Raw genomic sequence first — 27,079 nt, forward strand, 5'->3', positions numbered from 1 at the left:
TTAACTTGCACTTGAACAGGGAAGTTCTGCTGGAATGAATCACACAATAAGCAAGAGGAAACTTACTCAAAAATCATACTTTAGTATCTTAATTGAACCTTCAACTGTTCCTGGGAAATATATTATTGTGTATGTGCAAACAACTCTGCTATAATCTTCAAATGTTCTTAGCCTTTTTCACATTCTTTAAACCTCAGAGCCCTCACTGCTATTACTTACTGTACTCCACTTAGGAGAACATCTGGTCTACTGCTAAATCTGTTCACAAATGTGCAAAACTATTTTTATTGAATTCACTTAATTTCTTCTGTTCTTCAATTATAATAAAGACTATGTCTCTCATACTAATGCCAAATCCTTCTCCAATCCTTTGAATGCCCCCTCTTCCAATTATATCTTGTCTATTGAAATAAAAAAAATGTACTCAAGGATTCAACATTGATAACATCATTGGAATTTTCCTAGGGGGAATCACTGTTACTCTATTCTGACAAATATGGTTCATGTGGAGTTGATTGTTTTCTTTGACTTCAGAGTTGAATGTGTGAACACAGCTTGACTGGTCAAAGTATTGTATACTCTTCAGAGTATTTGGTTAGAAATGACTACTTGTCTCAGAGACTTTCAAAACTAATAATGTTCTCAGTTTTAAAAGAGGCACTGTCTGTTTCATCACCAGACCTTAAACTTAAGGGAATGTAAGCCTGCACTTCTGATAGCTAGCTATGAAGTTATCAAGTAATAATTAGAGGAGAGGAGAGCTGAAGTAAGAGAGAATTAGACCTGTCGTCTCATAATATGAAGTCTTGAATTGTAGTTTGCCAGAAGATTTGTCACCGAACTTTTAGTAATATTAGGAAATAGATAACTTTTTTCTTTGAATTATGTACTGGTTACTTACATCAAATATCCTTGAATATAGATGTGATTGCTTTGTAATTTATTCATTTTACTTATCTCTAATATAGGGCTCCTCATTTTTTCAAAAAAACAACTCCTGCTTCGCTCACCAAAGGCTGCTATAGGACAAAATCCAGTAGAACTTGTCTGTCTTGTTTCACTTAACTCTTTAGCATCATTTGGAAGTGCTTAATACTTCCTTCTCCTTGATATAACATGGAATAATTATGGAAAAGGACTGTACATGTCTTTTGTAATACTGTAAGGCTGCCTCCTGAGTTTTAAGACTTTCTGAAGGATGTTCCAGTAAAGATCTCAGGGATGTTGACTGTTTGGTTCAGTCAGAAAATCACTTTTGCCCAAGGTGTCAGCTTTCTTATTATTTAAGGAAAAACTGGTTTAGTAATATGAATAACATGGAGATCTTTCATTAACTAGCTGAAATTTACAATTTAATGTTGATCAGATTGATATTTTGTATGTCAGGGTATTACAAATTATACAAGATATGAGTAGATATACCTCCATAGATATTTTGAACAATTTCTATGACTTTAGAATCAAAGAATAGATAGTTTGAGAATGGCTTTTTTCACATTCAGGTTATGTGATACATTGCTAAATAATTATAGTAAGCTCTTTAACCTTAAGTCATACTATCAGTGTGTGTGTGTGTGTGTGTTCTCTCAGAGGAACAGAAAGTGGTCCTAAAAAGATGATACATGATGGAATTTATTTAAAAATATTCATAGGAAACTGTTCAGTTCCCATGAATACATTATATCCAATGAAGAATTTTTAAATATCCCTATAATCAATGTTGACAGTTATAAATAATCAAAGGGGTGAAAATTGCTTGTTAAAAATTCTGTTGAGAGTAATATCAGCAAAACGGTGGAATAAGACGTCCCAGTCCTCATGTTCCAACAAAACACCAATTTGTTAACTGTCTATGGATTAATATACCTTTATGAGTCTCCCTTATAGCACTGCAGTTGAACACAAAAATGAAAAGATGCATTGAAAAGGTTAAGAGCAGTTTCATTTTACCTCAGTCTCCTTTCTCCTTTCAATTCAGCACTGAGTGAGAGAGAGCCCTTTGTGGCATATCCTGTGGAGAAAATAGGGGGCAAAGTGGGTACCTGACCTCCCAGTGTTTCAGAACACTACCCAAAAAGTCTGTTTCTAATGCATTGCGCCTAGGAGTCTAAGGGAATCAGCTGAACTAGTTTGTTAGGGGTAACTAAGAACAAAGAAAGGCGGGAGTTCTCAACAATCAGTGCAGGGATCTCAACAACTGGCCTACAGACCACCTCTTCTATAACTCAGTAGCTGAAAACAGACAACCCAATTTAAAAATGAGCAAAATAACTGAAAACATTTTTGCAAAGAAGACATTTGGCCAGTAAGTATGTGAAGAGGTACTCAATATCACTAATCATCAGAGATATGCAAATCAAAGCCACAATGACATATCACCTTATAGCTTTAAGTATGGCTGCTCCTAGAAGACAAAACAAAAATAATACAAAACAACATACAACAAATAAACTAATATTTAAAGGATGTGAAGAAAGGAAAACTTTGTACACTGTTAGTGGGAATGTAAATTGATGCAGCCACTGTGGAAAACTGTATTGCATGTCCTCAAAAAATTATAAATGGACTTACCATATCGTTCAGACATCCCATGTCTGGGTATTGTTCCAAAAGAAAGAAAATCAGTATTTCAAAGACATACCTGGACTCCCAATTTCATTGCAACCTTATTAACTATGGCCAAGGTATTGAATCAACCTTTATTTCCTCGTGACAGGCAAGTGAATAAAGAAAATGTGGTATCAACATATAGTGATATTATTCAGACTTTTAAAAAAAGAAATCTTGCCGTTTGCTATCTGGATGATGTTATGCTAAGTCAAATAAGCCAGACTCAGAAGGACAAATACTACATAATCACACATGTATGAGGAATCTAAAAGTCAAGCTCGTAGAAGCAAAGAGAATGGTAGTTGCCAGGAATTGGGGATAGGAGAAAATATGAAGGTATTGGTCAAACAGTCCAAAGCTTCAGTTATGCAGAACTTCTAGAGATCTACTCTGCAGTTTAGTGACTATAGTTAATAATACTTAACTATAGTTTAAAAGTTTCTAAGAAAATAGATTTTATTTTGTATCCATATCACTCACAGACATATACCCACACACACACAAATAATTAAAGAGAGTGGGAAGAAACATTTGGAAGTGATGAATATGTTTATTTCATTGATTGTGGAGATGTTTTCATGGTTATATACTTATATCCAAAATCAAGTTGTATATACTAAATATATAGAGCTTCTTGCACATCAATCAGATTTCAATAAAGATTAAAAAATCTATTGATACTGAAGCGTTGTAGTTATAATATATTCAGATGCAAGATGTAAATATAATCTTTAAAAGTTTTTGATCCATAAAAAATAATGTGAATCAAAATTATGAGACATTTCCAAAAATCTTTACTAAATAATACAAGTTCTGAAATAAGACTGAATAGTTTAATATTATAAGGACTGTAATATTCTGCCAAGAATTCACACTGAAATTTATAGAGGAACAGATTTTGTGAAATAATTAAATGCTATTCATTCTGTGTGATGATGTTGTGTTGAATTTATTATGTGTATGCTAATTTATTTGTATGAGATTCTGCCATGGATGGAGTCTTATGCATATGTGTATGAATATTTCCTTATGTTATGCTTGGGTGTACTCCAATCTCATCCAAGAGTGAAAAATGAACTTTGGGGGAAATTAGAATTGCTACCAAAATACTAATCCTATCAAATAGGAACATTTTTACATATGCCTTGAGTAAAGTGAGGAAGACATTTGTAGACTTGAAAAATGTAAGCTCATTCACAAAAATGAATCCACATACATTGAGTGTTTGGCATCATACAGATAGTATTTTTTGCAAGGATGCAACCATAAGTTGGCATTTGAATGTTAATGTTTCTAAAATTTTCAACAGCTTTGTAGTTTGAACATATATAGTTCGATGTGATACTAAATCACAATATGTAAGAAATATGTTATAGCTATGTGATAAATAAGGAGAAGGAACATTTGGATTGTTGAAACTATGAAGAACACTTTATGAAGCTCTTGTGTGAGAGCAGCACTAGTAGGTTCTCAATGATGTAAAGCTTGTTGAAAATGTAAAACATAAATCACTTTAGTACCAGACTATTGTGTTGTTTCAGCATTTAACCTTGCTTCATGTACATGTAAGATTATTTTTCATATTAAATCTGTTATCTTTGATTTATATTTACCAAAAATTAGATTTAAGAATATTCTTCATTTATATAATTTACTCGAAGGTTACCAAGGACCTTATTATCTACTGTAATAATATATCCAAGCAGGAAAATATTATTATTTATGGAGCAGATCCAATTGAATATGTCAATAATTTGATGTATTTTATCCATAACATATGGGCTTTGGGGGACAACAGTGGTAAAGAACTTACTGTCAAAGCAGGAGACATATGAGATGTGGGTTCTCTCCCAGGGTTGTGAAGATGCCCTGGAGGAGGGAATGGCAACCCACTCCAGTATTCTCACCTAAAGAATCCCATGGACAGAGGAGCCTCGTGTGCTACAGTCTATAGGGTTACAGAGTCAGACATGACTGAAGCAACTTAGCATGCATGCACATCCATAAAATATAAAATTTAAAAATATGTTGTAATTTTATCAAATAAAAATATAATCAGACAAATACAACCTACAGGAAAAAAAAAAACAAAACAGTGATGCAGTTTAAGAAAATTAAATGGTAGAATTTATTATAGTCCATAAAATTATACCAGGAATATTTTTTACCCCCATGACATAATTTACATTTTACCTAATACATATGTATTTAAAATAATTTTAGTGTATAAATGTAAGTTGCTTTTATTTCTTAGAATAGATTTTGATGTTAAAATAGTTTAATTTTACAAATATGATGAAGCAAATGGGTTAATCTTCAAATAAGTGTTTTAGAATGTTGACTGTATTTAGTAATATTTTTACTATTGCAGTGTCTCAGTTTTGATATTAAATTATATGATTACTTTGTAGGGTTTTTTTGTCACTAAAATTACATTTGGTAGAGACTGAACATGTATTATAGATTCCTGTACCAAATCTTTGAAATGCATGTATTATAAAATAGAAACTTATAAAATTATAATTGCATAAAGTAACTAGATAGCTTATTTAACTAGAAATTATCAGATATATCTAAAAGGCAGAAAAGAAGAAGCGTTGGCTTGAAGAATGATATCACAACCAGTAAGTTTACAGACATATGCTGGAAATCATGTGTCAAGTTTGATGTGTTTCCAAATGTGGTGAAGAACAATAGGAGGAATAGACACAATGGTAGCCAAGAAATGTTAGTGGATTCTCATGACTAACGCTGTACTCTCACCAGTTTTGCTCTTTTTCAGAAAATTAAATATATGTTTAATATATGACCTTTCAATTGTGGTACAACATAGTTACCCAAAATGAAAGAGAGAGGTCAGCACATACTTGGACAGAAATGTTCACAGTAATTTCATTAAAAATAATTCAAAACTGAAAGTAAGCTAAAATGTCTGGATAAATAGGTTGTTTTATGTCTCTACAATGAATATTGATCTATCAAAAAAAGGAAATATTGTTGCATAAAACCTGAAAGAACATAGGACAAACTATGGTGAGAGAAAGAAATGATGCTTGAGGAAATATGTAATGGGTGCTTCTATTTATTTGAAACTCTAGTAATGGAAATATAATCTATAGGCAGAAAAACAAACAAACAAACAAAAACCAACATTGATTGACTATATTTAAGAGTGGAACTATTATATAGAGTGAAGTAAGTCAGAAAGAATAACACCAATACAGTATATTAACGCATATATATGGAATTTAGAAAGATGGTAATGATGACCCTGTATGCGAGACCGCAAAAAAGACACAGATGTGAAAAACAGACTTTTGGGCTCTGTGGGAGAAGGCAAGGGTCAGATGATTTTAGAGAAAAACATTGAAACATGTATATTATCATATGTGAAATAGATCGCCAGTCCAGGTTTGATGCATGAGACAGAGTGCTCAGGGCTGGTGCACTGGCATGACCCTGAGGGATGGGATGGGGAACACATATACACCCATGGCTGATTCATGTGAATGTATGGCAAAAACCACCACAATATTGTAAAGTAATTAGCTTCCAATTAAAATAAATTTTAAAAAAAGAGTAGAATGAGAGAAATTAAGAAGTAGCACAATAGAATTGTTTAAGTTGATGGAAATGCTCTATATCTTGTTTGTGTTGGCATTTAAGAGTATAACTTTATTAAAAACTCATTAAATTGTACAGTTTAAGTAAGAAAAAAATATAATTAACTGAGCTACAGAACAAAATCAACAAAGTTTAGAAATGAACTTTTGACAAAATGAAACAGCAAATACCAAGTCACAGATGAATGACTAGAGCACAACATGGGAAAATAGTGTTTTTACTGTGAAGAAACCTTGCAGACACCACCTTAAACAGGTGTTCAGGTTACCACCACCAAATAACATATTATTTCATACTCTTTGATATGATACAAGAAAGTCACTTCACCTCTGTGATATTCTCCCCCTAATCAGTAATCCCAGACTAATCATGAGAAAATATGGAACATAAAGATATTTTACAAAATAGCCAGTCAGCACTCTTCAAATATATTGAGTTTGTGAATAACAGGGGCAAACTGAGAATCTGTAGCAAACTGAAGTAGAGACATGACAACTAAATGTTTAGATTAGGATCAATAAAGGATTAGTGGGAAAACTGGTGAATAAAGTCTAAGACTTACTTTGTAGTATTGTCAATTTTGTAGCAATGTTAATTTTATGAAATTTATATGTTCACCACGGTTACATAAATGTTAACATTACAGGAAGGTGACCAGAGGGGATATGGAAACTCTGTACTGTCTTTGAAACTCTTTTTATAAATCTAAAATCATTTCAAAGTACACCATTTACAACAATCACATCTTTCACCTACATGAGAAAGTGATTTACAGCTCTAGACTTCACAAAAATCCTATTTTGCCTTTCTGCTCTATTCAATGGAAGGGTCATCTTGACAACACTCCATCTTGATTTTCTTAATTATTTTATGTCTGTCTTGCTTTTCAAAAAGTAAACTCCGAGACTATAGGGAATTTGTCAGTTCAGTTAAATGTGATACCCAAAGTACCCAGAGTTTAGTAAATATTCAAGTTGAATTCAAATTTAGCATTCTGTGGGTTAGAAATATATTTTGGGTATAACTATTTCAATTATTTGGCTTCCCAGGTGGCTCAGTAGTGAATAACCCACCTGCCAATGCAGGTGACGAGGGTTTGATCCTGGTTCGGGAAGATACTTGGAGAAATGGCAACCCACTCCAGTATTCTTGCCTAGGAAATCCCACAGATAGAGGAGCTTGGCAGGCAAAAGAGTCAGACACGACTTAGTGACTAAGCAACAACAAATTTCAACCCTTATTATTTTGAGGTTAAAAAAAGAAAAATATGTTGCAGAATCCTTGTCAAATTTCTACAATACACTCCTCAAGGCAGATAATATATCTATTCATGGTTTTACAGGGAAAAGAAAAAAATACATATATACTCAATTGTTATTGTTTTTTATATTGAATATTAGCCATCTCTGGCCAAATAATAGAATACCGCTAGCCTAGTTCCCATTATAGGAGTTTCTACCTGATTTAAAGAGATAGCCATGTTGTTCTTGGTTTAAATAATTATAATAGGCAGTAAAATGTCATATCGTGAATTAGAAGAGTAATGCATAACCTTGGATTATGTATCACTTAGAGTAAAACTATCTTGCCTGGAGAATCCCAGGGTTGGGGGAGCCTGGTGGGATGCTGTCTGTGGGGTCGCACAGAGTTGGACATGACTGAAGTGACTTAGCAGCAGCAGCAGAGTAAAACTAGCCTCGTTATTATGAAAATGTAATCCCTTTAAAATAATAGTTTAATATATTGTGCTTTTGCTAAGACTTTGATACATAATTTTTTCTAGAATTTTATAATCCTCATATGACAGCCAAATATAACATGTTTTTTGTTAAAACTTATGACATTTTGTTGTCTACACAAATCTTTGACTTTTCACCCATACTTCTGTAAAATTAATTATGTTTGTTCTTGTTTTGGAGCATTTGATGGATTATATAGCTATGATTTGTGTATTAATACTGAATGTTAAAGTTTATAAAGTCTCATCTATAAATTTAGTGGTGAATCAAATTAGTAAGGAGTGACAAATAAAATGAGAAATAAAACTCTAGCATAAAACAGGTATCATTTAAATTGATTGCACTTATGGAAAATATTACTTAATTTTCAGAACAATTATGTTACATCCAAAATAGTTATAGACCTACTTAATAACCCAATAAGAAATAATTAAAATATTGCAAGTAATTTTAAAAAATTTGAATGTGCTATTTATAAATATGATTTTATTTTTAAATAATTTTAAGTTTCAGAAGCATTGCAAAAAATTAGAAGGACATTTTCATTTATCCTCAGCCAGTACCCCTAATGTTTATAACAGTTGCACAATATAAAAACTAAAACCTAAGGAATTAGTACCAGTATAATACTAATATATAAACCATATATGCTATTAGGATTACTTGGATTATATAGGATTATTTTGAGTATGTCACAGATACTCCAGCCTGTAACAGTTCTAAGTTCATCTTCCTTTGTCTTTTATGACACTTTTCAAAAGTACTTGTCAATTATTGTGTACTTGACATTGCCCCTTGATATCTGATATTTACTTTTTTTATTTATTTTAATTGGAGGTTAATTACTTTACAATATTGTATTGGTTTTGCCATACATCAACATGAATCCACCACAGGTATACACATGTTCCCCATCCTGAACCCCCTCCCTCCTCCCTCCCTGTACCTTTGATTAAATTGAAATTATATTTTTCAGAAATAATGCTACAGAAATGAAAAGTGTCCTTTTCAATATATCATATCAAACATTATTTCAATCTCTTCATTTTGATGATGTAAGCTTTGATCACATAGTTTAGGTAGTATCTGCTATTTTTCTCCACTTCTTACATTTTTCAATTTTATAATCAATACATATTTGGGTAGAGAAATCTTGAAACGTGTGAGAAACAAATTCACCAGAGTATATACACTACTTTTGGTCTTTAAACTATTTACCAAAGTTACTTAGATCAACTTTTTTCTTCTGCATCTCCTCAAGTACTATTCAGTTCAGTTCACTTCAGTTGCTGTCTTGTCTGACTCTTTGCGACCCCATGAATCGCAGCACACCAGGCCTCCCTGTCCATCACCAACTCCCGGAGTTCACTCAGACTCACGTCCATCGAGTCAGTGATGCCATCCAGCCATCTCATCCTCTGTCGTTCCCTTCTCCTCCTGCCCCCAACCCCTCCCAGCATCAGAGTCTTTCCCAATGAGGCAACTCTTCGCATGAGGTGGGAAAAGTACTGGAGTTTCAGCTTTAGGATCATTCCTTCCAAAGCAATCCCAGGGCTGATCTCCTTCAGAATGGACTGGTTGGATACATAATTCATTTGTAGCACAAGTAGATTTATTTTTCTGTCTACATTCCATTTGAATTCCCTGCACACCATGATTGAACTTTTCAAATTTATATACACTTATACAATTCATTCCATGTTGTGTAGTTGCTATAGGTTTTGACAAATACAGATAGTCATTTTTCTACTACCACAATAACATACAGCATATATTTGTCAGCCCAAAGTTTCCCTCAAGCTGTCTCTTTCAGCCAGTCTCATCTCTTACTCCAACCACTGGTAATCACTGATTTATTTTCCATTTCCATATTTTTATTTTTTGTAGAAAATCATATAAATCTAATCATATAATAAATAGTCTTAGGAGTTTAGCTTCTTTCCTTTAACAAGATGTATTTAATATCTTGCATGTGTGAATTAATAGTTTGTTTCTCTTTATTGCTGAATGTTAAGATTCCATCCTTAATAGTACTGATAGTATCAGGTTTGGTGATTTTAGTTATTTTATAAAGTATATACTGGCATCTCTTTATGAATGTAACTTGCATTTCCCTAATATTAAAAGATCTTTTGCCCATTTCACATGTTTATTTGCCATTCATGGATCTTCTCATTTTTTAATTTTATTGCTTGCTTTCTTACCAGTATGTGTTGTATTCTATACACTAGGTCCTTTATCAGATACATGCTTTGGAAATATTTACTTTTAATCTGTACCCTCCTTTGGTCAGCATTATTTCAACAACTTTTACATAGCAAAACTTGAATTTTGATAAAGTCAAATACTTTTTAAAAAAAATATTATATTTTTGATGTCAGGCCATAAACTCTTCGCCAAACTCAAGATCACACAGAGTTTCATGTAACTTTTAGAAATTTTTCAGGTGAAAAATTGATATTTATTTCTAGGCAGTGAGCCATTTGATGATAATTTTTGATTAAAGTATATAGTTTATGGAGGTTTATTTATTCTATAAACATGGATTACCGTGATACTGAATGGTTTGCCTTGGAAACGAACAGAGATCATTCTGTCGTTTTTGAGATTGCATCCAAGTACTGCATTTCACACTCTTTTGTTGACCATGATGGCTATTCCATTTCTTCTTAGAAAGAAGCTGAAGTTGAATGGTTCTATGAAGACCTGAAGACCTTTTAGAACTAACACCCAAAAAAGATGTCCTTTTCATTATAGGGGATGAGAATGCAAGAGGAAGAAGTCAAGAAATACCTGGAGTAACAGGCAAATTTGCCTTGGAGTACAGAATGAAGCAGGGCAAAGGCTAATAGAGTTTTGCTTAAGATAATTCACTGGTCATAGCAAAACCCTTTTCCAACAACACAAGAGAAGACTCTACACATGGACATCACCAGATGGCCAACACCAAAATAAGATTGATTATATTCTTTGCAGCTCTATAAGATGGAGAAGCTCTATACAGTCAGCAAAAAAAAAAAAAAAAGACCAGGAGCTGACTGTGGCTCAGATCATGAACTCCTTATTGCCAAATTCAGACTTAAATTGAAGAAAGTGGGGGAAAACCACTAGACCATTCAGGTATGACTTAAATCAAATCCCTTATCATTATACAATGGAAGTGACAAGTAGATTCAAGGGACTAGATCTGATAGAGTGCCTGATGAACTATGGAATGAGGTTCATGACATTGTACAGGAGACAGGGATCAAGACCATCCCCAAGAAGAAGAAATGCAAAAAAAGCAAAATGACCATTTGAGGAAGCCTTACAAACAGTTGTGAAAAGAAGACAAGCCAAAAGCAAAGGAGAAAAGGAAAGATATACCCGTTTGAATGCAGAGTTCCAAAGAATAAAAGGAGAGATAAGAAAGCCTTCCTCAGTGATCAATGCCGAGAAATAAAGGAAGAAAAATAGAATGGGAATGACTAGAGATCTCTTCAGGAAAGTTAGAGATACCAAGGGAATGTTTAATGCAAAGACTGGCTCAATAAAGGACAGAAATTGTATGGACCTAACAGAAGTAGAAAATATTAAGAAGAGGTGGCAAGAATACACAGAAGAACTGTACAAAGAAGATCTTCATGACCAAGATAATCACCATGGTGTGATCACTCACTTAGAGCCAGACATCTTGGAATGTGAAGTCAAGTGGGCCTTAGAAAGTGTCATTACTAACAAAGTTAGTGGAGGTGATGGAATTCCAGTTGAGGTATTTCAAATCGTGAAAGATGATACTGTGAAAGTGCTGCACTCAATATGCCAGCAAATTTGGAAAACTCAGCAGTGGCCATAGGACTGGAAAAGGTCGGTTTTCATTCCAATCCCAAAGAAAGGCAATGTCAAAGAATGCTCAACCTACCGCACAATTGCACTCATCTCACACGCTAGTAAAGTAATGCTCAAAATTCTCCAAGCCAGGCTTCAGCAATACGTGAACCGTGAACTTCCTGATGTTCAAGTTGGTTTTAGAAAAGGCTGAGGAACCAGAGATCAAATTGCCAAAAACTGCTGGATCATGTAAAAAGCAAGAGAGTTCCAGAAACCCATGTATATCTGCTTTATTGATTATGCCAAAAAGCCTTTGACTGTGTGGATCACAAAAAACTGTGGAAAACTCCGCAAGAGATGAGAATACCAGACCACCTGACCTGCCTCTTGAAAAACCTGTATTCAGGTCAGGAAGCAACAGTTAGAACTGGACATGGAACAACAGACTGTTTCCAAATAGGAAAAGGAGTACGTCAAGGCTGTATATTGTCACCCTCTTTATTTAACTTATATGCAGAGTACGTCATGAGAAATGCTGGGCTGGAAGAAGCACAAGCTGGAATCAAGATTGCCAGGAGAAATATCAATAACCTCAGGTATGCAGATGACACCACCCTTATGGTAGAAAGTGAAGAGGAACTAAAAAGCCTCTTGATGAAAGTGAAAGAGGAGAGTGAAAATGTTGGCTTAAAGCTCAACATTCAGAAAACTAAGATCATGGCATCCAGTCTTATTACTTCATGGCAAATAGATGGGGAAACAGTGGTTGACTTTATTTTGGGGGGCTCCAAAGTCACTGCAGTTGTTGATTGCAGCCATGAAATTAAAAGACGCTTACACCTTGTAAGGAAAACTATGACCAACCTAGTCAGCATATTAAAAAGCAGAGACATCACTTTGCCAACAAAGGTCCGTCTAGTCAAGGCTGTGGTTTTTCCTTTAGTCATGTATGGATGTGAGAGTTGGACTATAAAGAAAGCTGAGTGCAGAAGAATTGATGCTTTTGAACTGTGGTGTTGGAGAAGACTCTTGAGATTCCCATGGACTGCAAGGATATCCAACCAGTCTATCCTAAAGAAGATCAGTGTTGGGTATTCATTGGAAGGACTGATGTTGAAGCTAAAACTCCAATACTTTGGCTACCTGATGCGAAGATCTGACTCATTTGAAAAGACCCTATGTTGGGAAAAATTGAGGGCAGGAGGAGAAGGGGACGACAGAGGATGAGATAGTTGGATGGCATCGCCAACTCAATGGACATGAGTTTTGGTAGACTCTGGGAGTTGGTGATGGACAGGGAGGACTGCGGTGCTGCAGTGCATGGGATCACAGAGTCAGACATGACTGAGCAACTGAACTGAACTGATTTATGCTATATATGTTGAAGTCCAAATGTTCCAGTAAAATTTTTGAAAACATTATCATTTGTTTATTGAATTATATTTTTACCCTCATCAAAAATGACTTAAATACATTTTCATGTATCTATTTATGTAGTCTCTATTCTAATCCATTGATTAGATTTAGATGTTTATCTAATCAATGTGTTTATCCTTTCAACAATATTTTCTTGAATGCTGTCTTGTCTTTTTCATAAGGTTTGATATCATTTTTTTCAAATTCTATCATCTTTGTATATAAATTTAAAAATCAGTTAGTCAGTAGCTATCCAACTTGATTTTAACTCAGAATGCATTCAAGGCTACAGGTCCCACTGGAAAATATTGATATAACAATGTTGAGTCTTCCAATCCAGAAGCATGATAAAACTTTTCCTTTATTTAGTTGTTCTCTGACTTCTTTCATGGATGTTTCCAGGTTCATTAGGCATATGTTGTATATTTCTGTGAGATTTATATCTATTACATTTTATGTTAATATATGTCATATTTTATTTAAAGTTTCAATTGTAATTATATGCAAGTGCAGCCAATTATTATACATTGACATTTTGCTCTGTAACTGTTCTAAAATCATGTTGATTTTTCTGTGAATTTTCTATTTTTTCTTCTACTAGTTTTGAGTTTAATTTGATCATATTCCAGTTTAGGTAATCTTACATTGAGTTTTGAAAAATAACATAAACATTTTCTGCTTACATTTTCCTTTAATCACAGCTCTGTTTCATCCCTTATGTTTCAATATTTTTATTTTCATTTAATTCAAAGTATTTTTATCTTCTTTCTATACTTTTTTTCACCCTTGAATTATTTAGAAGTTAATTTTTTTATTTCCAGTTGCTTGGGATTTATCTACATATCTTTCTGTTGTTGATTCAGAGTTTAAATCATTTATATTCTGAGACCATCTTTGTGTGTATTGTTTTCTTTTAAATATGTTGAGGATTATTTTAGGATCCAAGATCTGGACTATATTAGTGAAAAGTTCATGTTTACTTGTGATGAATGTCTCCTCTGCTGTTGATTAGTTGTGTGTCAATTTTAATAAAGTTGATGGATAGTATTGTTTAGGTCTCCTGTATCCATATTTGTTGTCTGCCTAATTGTTTCATCCATTACTAAAAAGCTTTGAAGTCTGCATAACTCTAGATTTGTTTATTTTCCTCTAAATTCTGTCAATCATTGTACAATGTAGATTAAAACACTCTTTGTTGTTCAGTATGTACACATAATTCTCTAGCTTTGTTTTGAATAGTATTTGAATGGTATGATTTTTTTTTTAATTTTTACCTGTCTGTTTCTCTAAATTTAAAGCAGGCTACCATAGGTAGTATCTAATTAGATGTTTGTTTGTTTGTTTTAACCCAGTGATTCTCTTTTATCAATACTTGGTTTTCTTACATAATTCAAATTTAATGTGATAATTGATAATGATTGGAATTGCATGCTTAGTCACTCAGTTGTGTCTGACTCTGTAACCCTTTAGACTGTGTTCTGCCAGGCTCTGCTGTCCATGGGATATTTCAGGTGAGACTATTAGAGTGGATTGCCTTTTTCCTCCTCTAGGGGATATTCCCAAACAGGGACTGAACCTGTGTCTCCTCTGTCTCTTGCATTGCAGGCAGATTCTTTACCCATTGAGCTGAAAATCCCTCCCATTTGCTATGTATTTCCACTTTTTCTGACTTCTCTTAGCTTAAGTGAGTTTTTTGTATGACTCTATTTCATTTCTTCTGTTAAATATTTGTACCACTTTTATTAAACTTTAAAGAAAGCATAAATATTTTAATAAACTATAAATATAAATACTTTTGCAGTTAATTGTGTTTTAGATAGTTCATTGTCTTTTACTGAACTTTAATTAAATATGTTATCTTTACTTCATTTTCAGTGCTCTTCATTTCATTGTTTGAAATATTTTTGTCTTGTATTCTGTTCCTTCTGCCTGAGAATTTCCCTTGCCATAACTTGTAGAGAGTATACCAGCAGTAGACTTTTGTTTCTTTTTACCCATTTAGATTATGAACAATATTGCATTTAATCTAGATGTCAAATTTTGGGGAAACTGAGTTGCATAAATATGAGAATTTCAATCTGTTATTAAATACTATATCAATCTGTTTAACATAGTTATTTGCCATAAATGTATTACAAAATTTAATGAGACTTTTTGTTTCATTGATGCTATCATAATAGCATATTTTGTCATTTATGTTTTCTATTGAATTACTTATAGGATATAGAGGCACCATTTGCTTTTAAAGTTTGTATTTGAATCTAGCGACAGATTATTTCTGTGTTGATTGTTTATCTGGCTTTTTTTTCTGTAAAGATATTGTAGCGTGATCCATTAGTCCTTTCCAGTCTTTGCAACTTATATCTTTTCTCTGTCACTGAACACTATTGTATTCATCATCTCTTTTTCTTGAAAAAAAAGTGCTCTTCAAACTCCAAATTTTAGCTCTATTAGAAGTTTTTTTTTATTTTAAATTCATTTTATATCATTGATTTCTTATCTTCATTATCTTATTCCTTCATATTTTCTTTTTTTTTTTTTTGCTGTCATTTATTAAAATATGGATGCATACTTAATTCATTTTCAGCTTTGTTTTCTATAATATATAACCTGTATAAGTCTCTCCCTAAGATATGATTAACCACATCATCCAACTTTTACACATTATCTGTTCATTATTGTTTAGTTCAAAATATTTTCTAACTTTGAGATACGTCCTTTCCTTGACTAAGAATATTTTGAAGTGGAGTGCATAATTTTCAAACAGATACACAGTTTTCCAATTATATTTGTGGCTTTTTCCCTATTTGCCAATAGGATCATATCTGTTCTGAATAATAAAAATTTTTGAAACATGTTGATTTTTTATATCTTAGAATAAGGTCAGTATTTGTATTTGTTCCAGGCCCACCTGTAAAGAATACGTATTCTGCAGTTGACATGCATTCTATTTATTATTTTATTGATAATGGAATACTATTCAAAGAAAGAATGACTTGGTATATTAGATTGAGAGTACTGAAGCTCTGACGGAGAAGGCACTGGCAACCCAGTCCAGTACTCTTGCCTGGAAAATCCCACGGATGGAGGAGCCTGGTGGGCTGCAGTCCATGGGGTCGCTAAGAGTTGGACACGACTGAGCGACTTCACTTTTACTTTTCACTTTCATGCATTGGAGAAGGAAATGGCAACCCAATCCAGTGTTCTTGCCTGGAGAATCCCAGGGATGGAGGAGCCTGGTGGGCTGCTGTCTATGGGGTTTCACAGAGTTGGACATGACTGATGGGACTTAGCAGTAGCAGCAGCATTGGAGCTCTGAAAGATTAATTTGACATGCAGTCACTTAAAAGCACTATCAGTATAATAGTAAATGATAATTTTGTGACCACTGAGTTGAACAATAATTCTCCCAAAGGCTGGCATTGTATTATCTACTTTTGTACACCAATAGGCCAGCATACAATTGGAACTTGATTAGTAGCTATTAAATTGAATTGAAATGACCATCTTTTGAAAGTCAGTCATTTATCACTAACTAACTTATAAGCACCTACTTGGTATCTGGCACTCTTTTAGATGTGTAGGCTCTAAATGTAAAAACCATAGTCCTATCCTCAAAAGTTCCCAGCCCAGTAGAGGAGAAAGACAACTGTGCGGTTAATTGGGTTTGGCAAGTAACATGTAGAACACAGTTCTCAGCACTGACTTCACATTAGAATCACCTGAGAAGTTATAAAAGAAATCTTATGTCTAAGACCTGCCCAAACTATTTGAATCAGAATATTTGGGAGTGGTTTAAAGCCATAAATATTTTGATGCTCTATCAAGTACCCTGATGGGCAGAGAAGAAAGTTGAAAGGAAAGGTGTTCATAATAAAACCTAGTAGTTATTTTAACTAGGTTGTGACAGGCCATACTGATTAAATAAGGAGGGGATGAGATGACTTGAAGCTGGTCTTCAATTTTTTGAAGGTAGGGTTTATTTTTGGCTCACCCTTGCCCTTTGTACCAACTGAAAAGTCTGCATGTTAGCCATGTCTCCTCTTTCTTGTGTGCTCAGTGGCTCAGTCATGTCTAGCACTTTGCAACCCCATAGACTATAGCCTGCCAGACTCCTCAATCCATGAGATTTGCCAGCAAGAATACTGGAGTGGGTTGCCATTTCCTCCTCCAGGGGATCTTCCTGACCCAGGGATCGAACACATGTCTCCTGTTGCTCTTGGATTGGAGGCAGATTCTTTACTGCATGAGTCATCAGGGATAACCTCTTTCTTGGCAGGACTTAAATCTCAGTTGGTAATATTTTGGCTATTATTGTAAGAGTTCACTGGAGACTCACCTCAACTTCTTAGTATCTCTGCTATAGCTGTAAACTAGGAAAGTGCTTCAAGGGTCAGTATGAGTCCCTGTCAATGAGCTTTTCACTCCCTTTCCTTATTCGGTCCTATAAATCCTTGTCTCCTTGGTAACTTCCCAGTGGCACAAAAATATCTAGTTTACTATTACAGAAAAGAGAAATTCTTCTTATACTTTGTTGTCAATATTTTAAAAATTATATCCCTAGTAAATGAAATGAAAAAGTGAAAAGTGAAGTCGCTCAGTCGTGTCTGACTCTTTGCAACCCCATGGACTGTAACTTACCAGGCTCCTCAGTCCATGGGATTTTCCAGGCAAGAATACTGGAGTGGGTTGCCATTTCCTTCTCCAACTTCATGTGCAACTTGAGCTAAAAAAAAAAAAAAAAAATTCTCTTCTAGGCCCTGAAGCTTGAGAAAACGAATTTTCCTAATCACGTGCTTCATGTCAAGTAAAATGTAAAGCTGCACAAATACATATTTGGTTTAACAGTGGACCTTTTTTTTTTTTTTTTAAATAGAAGTGAGGCAATTAAACAAAGGACAACAAGACCAAAATACCTTCATCAACAGAACAACTCCACCTGTCCCCTCTGTCCCTTTTACCACTTAGTGGGGTAAAATGTCCAGTAGAATGTAAAATGCAGCATTCTCAATCATGGGATCTAAAAACTTTTCATGATAACTTATTGCAAATTGCACTTGACAGTTCACCACGACAGTGGAAAACTGGCCCCTTGTTTGCTTATACAGTCCTTGAGCCCCAAAGAGAAGTCCCTAGTAGAAGAACCTGGATAAAAAGTTTGCAGCTGTGCTCAGCCAGCTGGCTCCGCTCTCCGGGTCGGAGCCCACCTGGGACACCGCCTTGTCCTGCCCACTTTGTCTTGCTCCTTTGTGGGACTCTCATGCTCGGGCAGGTAGTCAGGCAGCTCCGTGTTCTGTTCTACCTCCACAGGTGTGTCCTGGAATGGGACTAGTATCTCTTCTCCACTTTTGCTCTTCACAACTTGCTGAGCCTTCATAAACTGGGTTGATGCTATTGCTGATGCCAAAGCTTTACGATCTGAATGGATTCGCACCACACATCTCTGAACGGCCATTTGAAAAGTAAAGCTAATAACGCCTTTAATTTTTAACAAGGCCACTTCACACAGGGACATATTATCAAGACTATCTATATGCAAAACCACTGTTTTGGCACATTTGTTTGTAGTCCCCCCAAAAAAACTGAGCTTTCCTTTGACATGAATTCATTTCATTGAAACTATCCCCAACTGCCATATTGGAAGATTGAAGAATGTCATCGATTTCAGAGGCTAGCAGTTTTGTTTCCCCTGGAGTTGTAGACTTCTGTATAACATTTTGCAAGCTTAACATCTTTCCCAACTCTCCTTTGATCTTTTCTCTGTTGGCACGGCACTCTGCCAAGTATCGAAAAGCAAAAGGTCCATAAATAAAGTAAGTCCGGGCAGACATCCCTGATCCTAGACAATGGCTTGTCGGTTTAAAGGATCTGTGGCTAGGTCTCGGAGCTGGTTAACTACAGAGAGAGCCTCAGGTTCCTCATTCATCGTGGAGGATGACGAATTCATCTTCTATGCAGTACACGTGGACAAAATCTTCTTAAGTTCACTCCAGTGCTCTAGGAATCTACACCCTGCCGCACCATTAGGGCCACATCGACGATGAGGTAGAGGAACCCAGAGTCGCGTAGCAGGGTCAGCGATGACAAACGACCAAGCTGACTTCTGAAGCCTAGAAGCGAGGATACTGGTGGGAGAAATGAAAGTCTCCCATTTTTCCTGTTTGATTATAAACATGAATAAATATGAATGTTTATCATATAAATATTATGTGTGTAATATAAGTATAAAATATGAATATAACTGTACTGTCGTGTGGTTTACATATTTGGCTTTCTGCCTTACAGTACTGAGTGACATCTTTTGTTTTTTTTCAGGTTATTCACTTTTTATTTTTTTTCTTAAATATAAATTTATTTTAATTGGAGGTTAATTAGTTTACAATATTGTATTGGTTTTGCCATACATTAACATGAATCCGCCACACGTGTACACATGTTCCCCATCCTCAACCCCTCTCCCACATCCCTCCCCATACCATCCCTTTGGGTCATCCCAGTGCACCAGCCCCAAGCATCCAGTATCATGCATCGAACCTGGACTGGTGATTCGTTTCATATATGATATTATACTAGTTTATATGCCATTCTCCCAAATCATCCCACCCTCCCCCTCTCCCACAGAGTCCAAAAGACTGTTCTATACATCTGTGTCTCTTTTGCTGTCTCGCATGCAGGGTTATCATTACCATCTTTCTAAATTCCATATATATGTGTTAGTATACTGTATTGGTGTTTTTCTTTCTGGCTTACTTCACTCTATAATAGGCTCCGGTTTCATCCACCTCATTAGAATTGATTCAAATGTATTCTTTTTAATAGCTACATAATACTCCTTTGTGTATATGTACCACAGCTTTCTTAGGTTACTTCCATGTCCTGGCTATTATAAACAGTGCTGCGGTGAACATTGAGGTACATGTGTCTCTTTCAATTCTGGTTTCCTTGGTGTGTATGCCCAGCAGTGGGATTGCTGGATCATAAGGCAGTTCTATTTCCAGTTTTTTAAGGAATCTCCAAACTGTTCTCCATAGTGGCTGTACTAGTTTGCATTCCCACCAACAGTGTAAGAAGGTTCCCTTTTCTCCACACCCTCTCCAGGATTTATTGCTTATAGACTTTCTGATCGCAGCCATTCTGACTGGCATGAAATGATACCTCATTATGGTTTTGATTTGTATTTCTCTGATAATAAGTGATGTTGAGCATCTTTTCATGTGTTTGTTAGCCATCTGTATGTCTTCTTTGGAGAAATGTCTATTTAGTTCTTTGGCCCATTTTTTGATTCAGTCATTTATTTTTCTGGAGTTGAGGTGCAGGAGTTGCTTGTATATTTTTGATTTAGTTGTTTGTCAGTTGCTTCATTTGCTATTATTTTCTCCCATTCTGAAGGCTGCCTTTTCACCTTGCTTATAGTTTCCTTTGTGGTGCAGAAGCTTTTAAGTTTAATTAGGTCCCATTTGTTTATTTTTGCTTTCATTTCCAATATTCTGGGAGGTGGGTCATAGAGGATCCTGCTGTGATGTATGTCAGAGAGTGTTTTGCCTATGTTCTCCTCTAGGAGTTTTATAGTTTCTGGTCTTACGTTTAGATCTTTAATCCATTTTGAGTTTATTTGTGTATATGGTGTTAGAAAGTGTTCTAGTTTCATTCTTTTACAACTGGTTGACCAGTTTTCCCAGCACCACTTGTTAAAGAAATTGTCTTTAATCCACTGTATATTCTTGCCTCCTTTGTCAAAGATAATGTCTCCATAGATGCTTGGATTTATCTCTGGGCTTTCTATTTTGTTCCATTGATCTATATTTCTGCCTTTGTGCCAGTACCATACTGTCTTGATGACTGTGGCTTTGTAGTAGAGCCTGAAGTCAGGCCAGTTGATTCCTCCAGTTCCATTCTTCTTTCTCAAGATTGCTTTGGCTATTCGAGGTTTTTTTGTATTTCCATACAAATTGTGAAATTATTTGTTCAAGCTCTGTGAAAAATACCGTTGGTAACTTGATAGGGATTGCATTGAATCTATAAATTGCTTTGGGTAGTATACTCATTTTCACTATATTGATTCTTCTGATCCATGAACATGGTATATTTCTCCATCTATTAGTGTCCTCTTTGATTTCTTTCACCAGTGTTTTATAGTTTTCTATATATAGGTCTTTAGCTTTTTAGGTAGATATATTCCTAAGCATTTTATTCTTTTCGTTGCAATGGTGAATGGAATTGTTTCTTTAATTTCTCTTTCTGTTTTCTCATTATTAGTATATAGGTATGCAAGGGATTTCTGTGTGTTGATTTTGTATCCTGTAACTTTACTGTATTCATTGATTAGCTCTAGTAATTTTCTGGTGGAGTCTTTAGGGTTTTCTATGTAGAGGAGACATCTCTTGAAGTATATAATTATTTTAAGTTTTAAAATTGTATACCTTTAAGGAATTTAATCTTTTAATTATACACTTAATATAGTCATATATGTGTGTGTGTGTGTGTGTGTGTGTATATATATATGCATTATGTATTTTACCTTGGTAAATTTATTCCTCTATCAGGGAATATTTAAACATTTTTTTTTTAAGCCTGCTATTTTCACTTATATCTTTTTCAATTTATTTCCTCTTCATATCCTCTTTTTCCCCTTCCCTTCCCATTTTTTTTTCTTTTTAACTTTACCTTCTTCTTCTCTTTGACTTCATTTGTTTTATTGTCACTATTGACTAATTTTAATGAATAAGGATTTTTTTAACATTATAAAATAAAATCTCAGCAATGTTATATATACCTTAGAATTTGCTTAGATAAGTTTATACTAGTGGTTGCAAATATCATAATTTTCTTTTCTGATTTTCAGTTATCACTTGCCAGTCTATTTTGAATTTCTATATGTGTGATATCAAATATTCTTTCAAGAAAAATCATATTTTAATTGTATTTAGCTTTGACTGATAAAAATACAGCCTGAAATTTTATTTCTTTGGCTCTGTTATCTGAACTTTAAAACAAGGTATTATATGGAATAGTTTTTATCTTTCCTTTAAGTTTTAAGTTTTGTAATTAATGTTGTCTAGGAATTAGCTATATGACATGAATCTCTTTAAATATATTTAAAAATACACTCATTACTGTTTCCCCCCACACCCCCATGGGCTGTATACAAGGTGACCTCTGTCATTTATTTCTTACATATATGGAGAAAATTGATGCCAGAATAATTGTAAAGTTGATGAGGTATATGTATATGAGTGTCCATATATCAACTAAAAACATAGTTCATCTATTAAATGAATAAAAATATGAAAGCTAATGATTTGTCTATACTAATATTTTCCTTTATTATACTGCAATGTTTAGGAATCAACAAAACATATTTAGAATTTTGTAAGCATACATAACCTTGAGCACACTTATGCTTGGGATACTTCCATAGCTAACACTGAATGAAAAAAAGACAGGCAGGTAACAAACATGAAGGAGTTTCAGTAGTCTGGTCTGTGTGTCTTTCTGGGATTAGTAAATTGTTTTCATTATATTCCAGATATGGGAAAGTAGAGATGTCTGAACTTATTGCTAGAAGGACATGAGAAAGCAGAGATATTGTGTATAGTAAGTAGGTAGTGGTGAAAAACTGGTATATCTTTGCAATGGTATATGTCATACATATGACTTGAGTGATTTTTATGTGACTTGTAAAGATTATTTTTAAGTTATTTATTTCCCATTGAGGTTTCTTTTTCAGATATTACCTAACGTGATATATATATTAGGTATTAGATTTAGCTTCTAAATTTATCTTGCTCTTTTCCAATATAAAATACATAATAAATAAAATACACCCTTTTTTCCTCTAATTTCATTTTAATAAATGTGTCAGACTCTGAAAACAGTTTCAGCATTGTTTCAAATAATGCAGAGATTTGCAATAAGTAGATTAATTTCCATGAATAGTTATGTCTGATTAATATAATCCCTTTGATACATGACTTTAAATATATTTTATATATATTTTATATATTTAATATATCTCAATATATTGAGATACAATTATTATTAAAATAATATATATATAAAATTGCTAGAAATTTCATGAATATGCTTATACCAATTTTAATTGTGAATGGCTTCAATAAAGAGAAAGACAGCAGATCTGTGAATAACAATAAACTTCTAAATTTCAAGCGCATTTTCTTCCACTGAACTCCAAGTTAGCCAAGCTTATGTAGTTGTGCAGAAAACCCATCTTTTTGTAGAAAAGTATGTCATTAGTGTAATGAGAAATCTTATATCTTAGTTAAATCACCCAGATGTTATATTTTACTATAATATTCCCCAGGAAGTTGGAAGAACAGGTGGTTGATTGTATGATGGCACAGAGAGAAAGGAAAGGATGCATCTTTTTTTTTTGTAAACTGTCCCAAGTTTTTTGGAAACTGGTGTTTTTCCAAGAGTCACAACTCTTCCAACAAGAACATGTTTCTTTCTAAGCTGTTTAATTCCACTATATTCTATTTTAGCCTATTTCATATCTGGGTCTCTGCCACAAACACAAACTGTTCTTGGTCACTGTGTTAAAACAGTGATCCAGAAACAGTCTGTTTGTGTCAGTTTCAACTCAAAATATACTCTGTATTTCCTGCTAAACTGCCAGTCCTGTAGACTAAACTCAATGCTTAAAACTTGAAAAATGCAAGTTCTTTCTATTATATAGGTATTGTGTATTTTTCAACATTTTTACTGGCTTCTCTTTGCATCATTAAAAAAATCTGTTCAGTACCTTTAAACATTTATCCATAAAAAATAATAAAGTCTCACTTCTAAACACATATACATCTTTAAAATTATTAATAGCAAATATCTTTGAAAATTTCTAAACTGTTCTAAATATGCTAAAAAAGTTGTTTTTGAGATACATGAGCAGATGTATTTATCAGAAGTAAATGTTTTAATATAGAGTTGTTTTGCATTATTGCTTAAAAAGATTTTGGAAAACAGTATTTATGTCAAGTATTTATTGTATATTGTTTTTTCCTAAATTTTATAATTGGCTCTCACATGAGAAGATAATTAGTATTGACTCCAGTACTCTTGCCTGGAAAATTCCATGGACAGAGGAGCCTTGTAGGCTACAGTCCATGGTGTGACAAAGAGTCAGACACGACTGAGCGACTTCACTTCACTTCACTTCTGTAGGCTGAGCTTGTATCCCATATATGTGCTACATTATGTAATTAATTTATTTGTTCATTCATTAGCTTCGCTAAGTAGGGTATTGTATCACCTATAAATAATGACAGTATTTTCTCCCTTTTTATCCTCATGACACTGATTCACTTTCCTTGCTTTATTTCATTATCTATAGACTATATCATTGGCAAGCATCAGTAATTATCTATGTTCATTATTCTTGCAATATATAAAGATTTCCTTTCACCCTGTTTGAGTACTACATCTAGAGATTTCTTCAGCATTCTTAATCTGTGTGTACCAGAAAATATTTTATTCTTCTGTCATATTGGAGATAGATGTAATATTCTGGTTTCAATTGTTTCCAAACAACACATAGCATAGGATTCTGATTCCATAAAAATGAGAAACGAACAAGGTGCCCTGATGGTTATACTGCTGTCTGCCTGGAAGTGCTTTATCGTCTGCAGCAGAGTCAGAGACAGCCAAGTAGAGCACTGAGTTTTGGAGAAAGTTTGAATATTGGAAAGGCTAAAGCAGCTGAAATTCATGGAGGAGTGTAATAGAAAAAGCAGTGAATAAAAATACAGAGCTCTCTAAATCACATATGTAGTTGCTTGCCTCTGCTGGGACTAAACATTAAATTGAAACTCCTCGAGATCTGTAAAGATATACAGAGGAACTGTACACTAAACAATTCTAAAATGTCATGAAAGGTTGTTGCTGAACGAAAAGATGCTGGGATTCTTGGCCTCCAGAGGAGAAGAATTCAGTCTGGGGCCAAAGACGAGGCTTGATCGCACAGAGCTTTTGTGTAATAAAGTTTTATTAAAGGATAAAGGCAATAGAGAAAGCTTATAACATAGGCATCAGAGGGAGCAGAAAGAGTACCCCCTGCTAGTCTTCAGCTGGATGTTATACAGTCACTAGCAGTCTGTAAATGAAAGAAAGGAATGTCTTAAAACTCAGAATGGTACCAGGCCCCTCATCCATAAGATGTATTTTGGAATAATCTTGGCACCAGATGATTCATCCTGGGCCATAAAACAAATGACTTGAATTTTGTACAAGGCCAGATTACCATACAAATAGTTTCATTTACATAGATTAGGGGAACAATATCTGAGTATAACATACTGGTTTGTCAAGTAGGTTCTGAGCCATTAGGTGGAATCAACTTGAAGACAAGAGTTTGGGGTAAATGCATAGTACATTAACATAGCTTAATAAAAACATTTCCATAAGAAAAATGCATTGGTTAACTCAAGGTTTGAGAATAATTAACTTCAGGTGAAACCAGGTGTTATGGCAACACAGTATTTTAAGGGAAACCTCCTTTTAAATTTGTATAGAGAAGGAAAAAATATAGCTAGCTTGTTTCCTCCTGCTGCTTAAGAGAGATAAAAATTTCTGACACTTGCAGCCTAATTCTTCCATTTGGAGACCCCTGGCCTTCCTGCCTGTTACCCTCTCAGTCACACAAGCTTCAAAGAAATTCAAGTGTCAATGTACAAGAATAAAGATACTCCTTGACATTTAGGAATGACCTCCAGAAGGATCAGCCAATAGTAGAAGAGCTAAACTGGCCCTAGCATAAAGGCTAATATTGATTTGCACCCACAAATATAAAAATATCATAAATGTAGCAATCTAGTTTTCAGATAGCTTAATTGCTTGCCTAAGTATATTTTAAAACTTCTTATATAGTAAGACAACATAATCAGAAACTCAAAATTTGGTAATGTCTATATCTAATAACGTTACTAGATATATACTGAAATTAAGATAATGCAACCTTAAGAGAAATATCATGCAGTGCCAGTTCAACAAAGATATAAAACTACAGCCAACCACGGAAAATATCACACACCCTTGGACACCGCTATAAGGACTCTGAGGATTGAGACTAGCAAGAGGGGGATGCCCAATACCCCTCGCCATCCCAGTTCAGCAGGAAGTAGCCAGAAGACCTCAACGCCTCTATTTCCAAAGAATTGGGCCTCCCATCTCTTGAGGGGGGAATGTTAGGTAGGTAGAATAGGGGAAAGAAGTCCAAAATGTCAGTGGCTAAAAGACAAGGAAGGTCAAAGAATGGTCTGAGGACCAGAGTGAAGACTTCAGGCAGAACAAACAGAACAAACAGCACTCCTGGCTAAGCCCAATTTGCATAGGGCAGCCCCAGGTGGAGGAAAAAAACTATAAAAGGAGGAGCCAAAGCGCTTTCTCGCGGACTCTCTCTCTCCCGCGTGCGTGCGCTCTTTCTCTCTCTCTCTCTCACTCTCTCTCTCCTGCTATCTTCTAAATAAAATAGAGCTGTAACACTGAAAAAAATAATAAAACACAATAAATTATATTTATAAAATTTTAAATGGGCTTAACAATATATTAGACACTGGGAAAAATAAAAGAAAATATGAAGACAGAGCCATGGAAACCATCAAAACATGAACTTTCCAGTATGATAGATTCAATTCACCACACAACATTTCAGTACTCAATATTCACACAAAGTTTTGAGACACTGCTTTAGACAGTGCATATTATAAAACATTTCTATCACTGTAGAGTCCAATTGAAAAATGCTGAGCCACGGTAAAGCACATAGAGAAAATGTCCAAAATAATTAGATCTCCAATGGATGATAGTAAGCAGAAAAATAATAAAGATAAATAGCCCAAAATATTCTAAGTGTGATGAATACTGTAATC

At 34.4% G+C, this 27,079-nt stretch overlaps 1 long non-coding RNA gene and 1 pseudogene across 3 annotated transcripts in view; one reads left to right on the forward strand and one right to left on the reverse strand.

Moving 5' to 3' along the window:
• Positions 1 to 27,079, forward strand: part of LOC147371187 (uncharacterized) — a 197,906-nt gene that overhangs the window by 28,040 nt on the left and 142,787 nt on the right. The window contains exon 3 of one of the 3 annotated variants that reach the window (XR_015166282.1): positions 10,647 to 13,204. The exons of the other annotated variants lie outside the window; for them this stretch is intronic. This is a non-coding gene — a long non-coding RNA (uncharacterized LOC147371187). Of the gene's footprint in view, positions 1 to 10,646; positions 13,205 to 27,079 lie in introns of those variants that run through there. 3 annotated transcript variants of the gene reach the window in all.
• LOC147371188 (armadillo repeat-containing protein 1 pseudogene) lies at positions 18,280 to 19,146 on the reverse strand (annotated as a pseudogene).

The sequence above is a fragment of the Bos grunniens genome, chromosome 6 (genome assembly GCF_055505025.1).
Source record: "Bos grunniens cultivar Pamir isolate PY7600 chromosome 6, Bosgru_T2T1.0, whole genome shotgun sequence".
In the NCBI taxonomy this organism is placed as follows: Eukaryota; Metazoa; Chordata; class Mammalia; order Artiodactyla; family Bovidae; genus Bos; species Bos grunniens.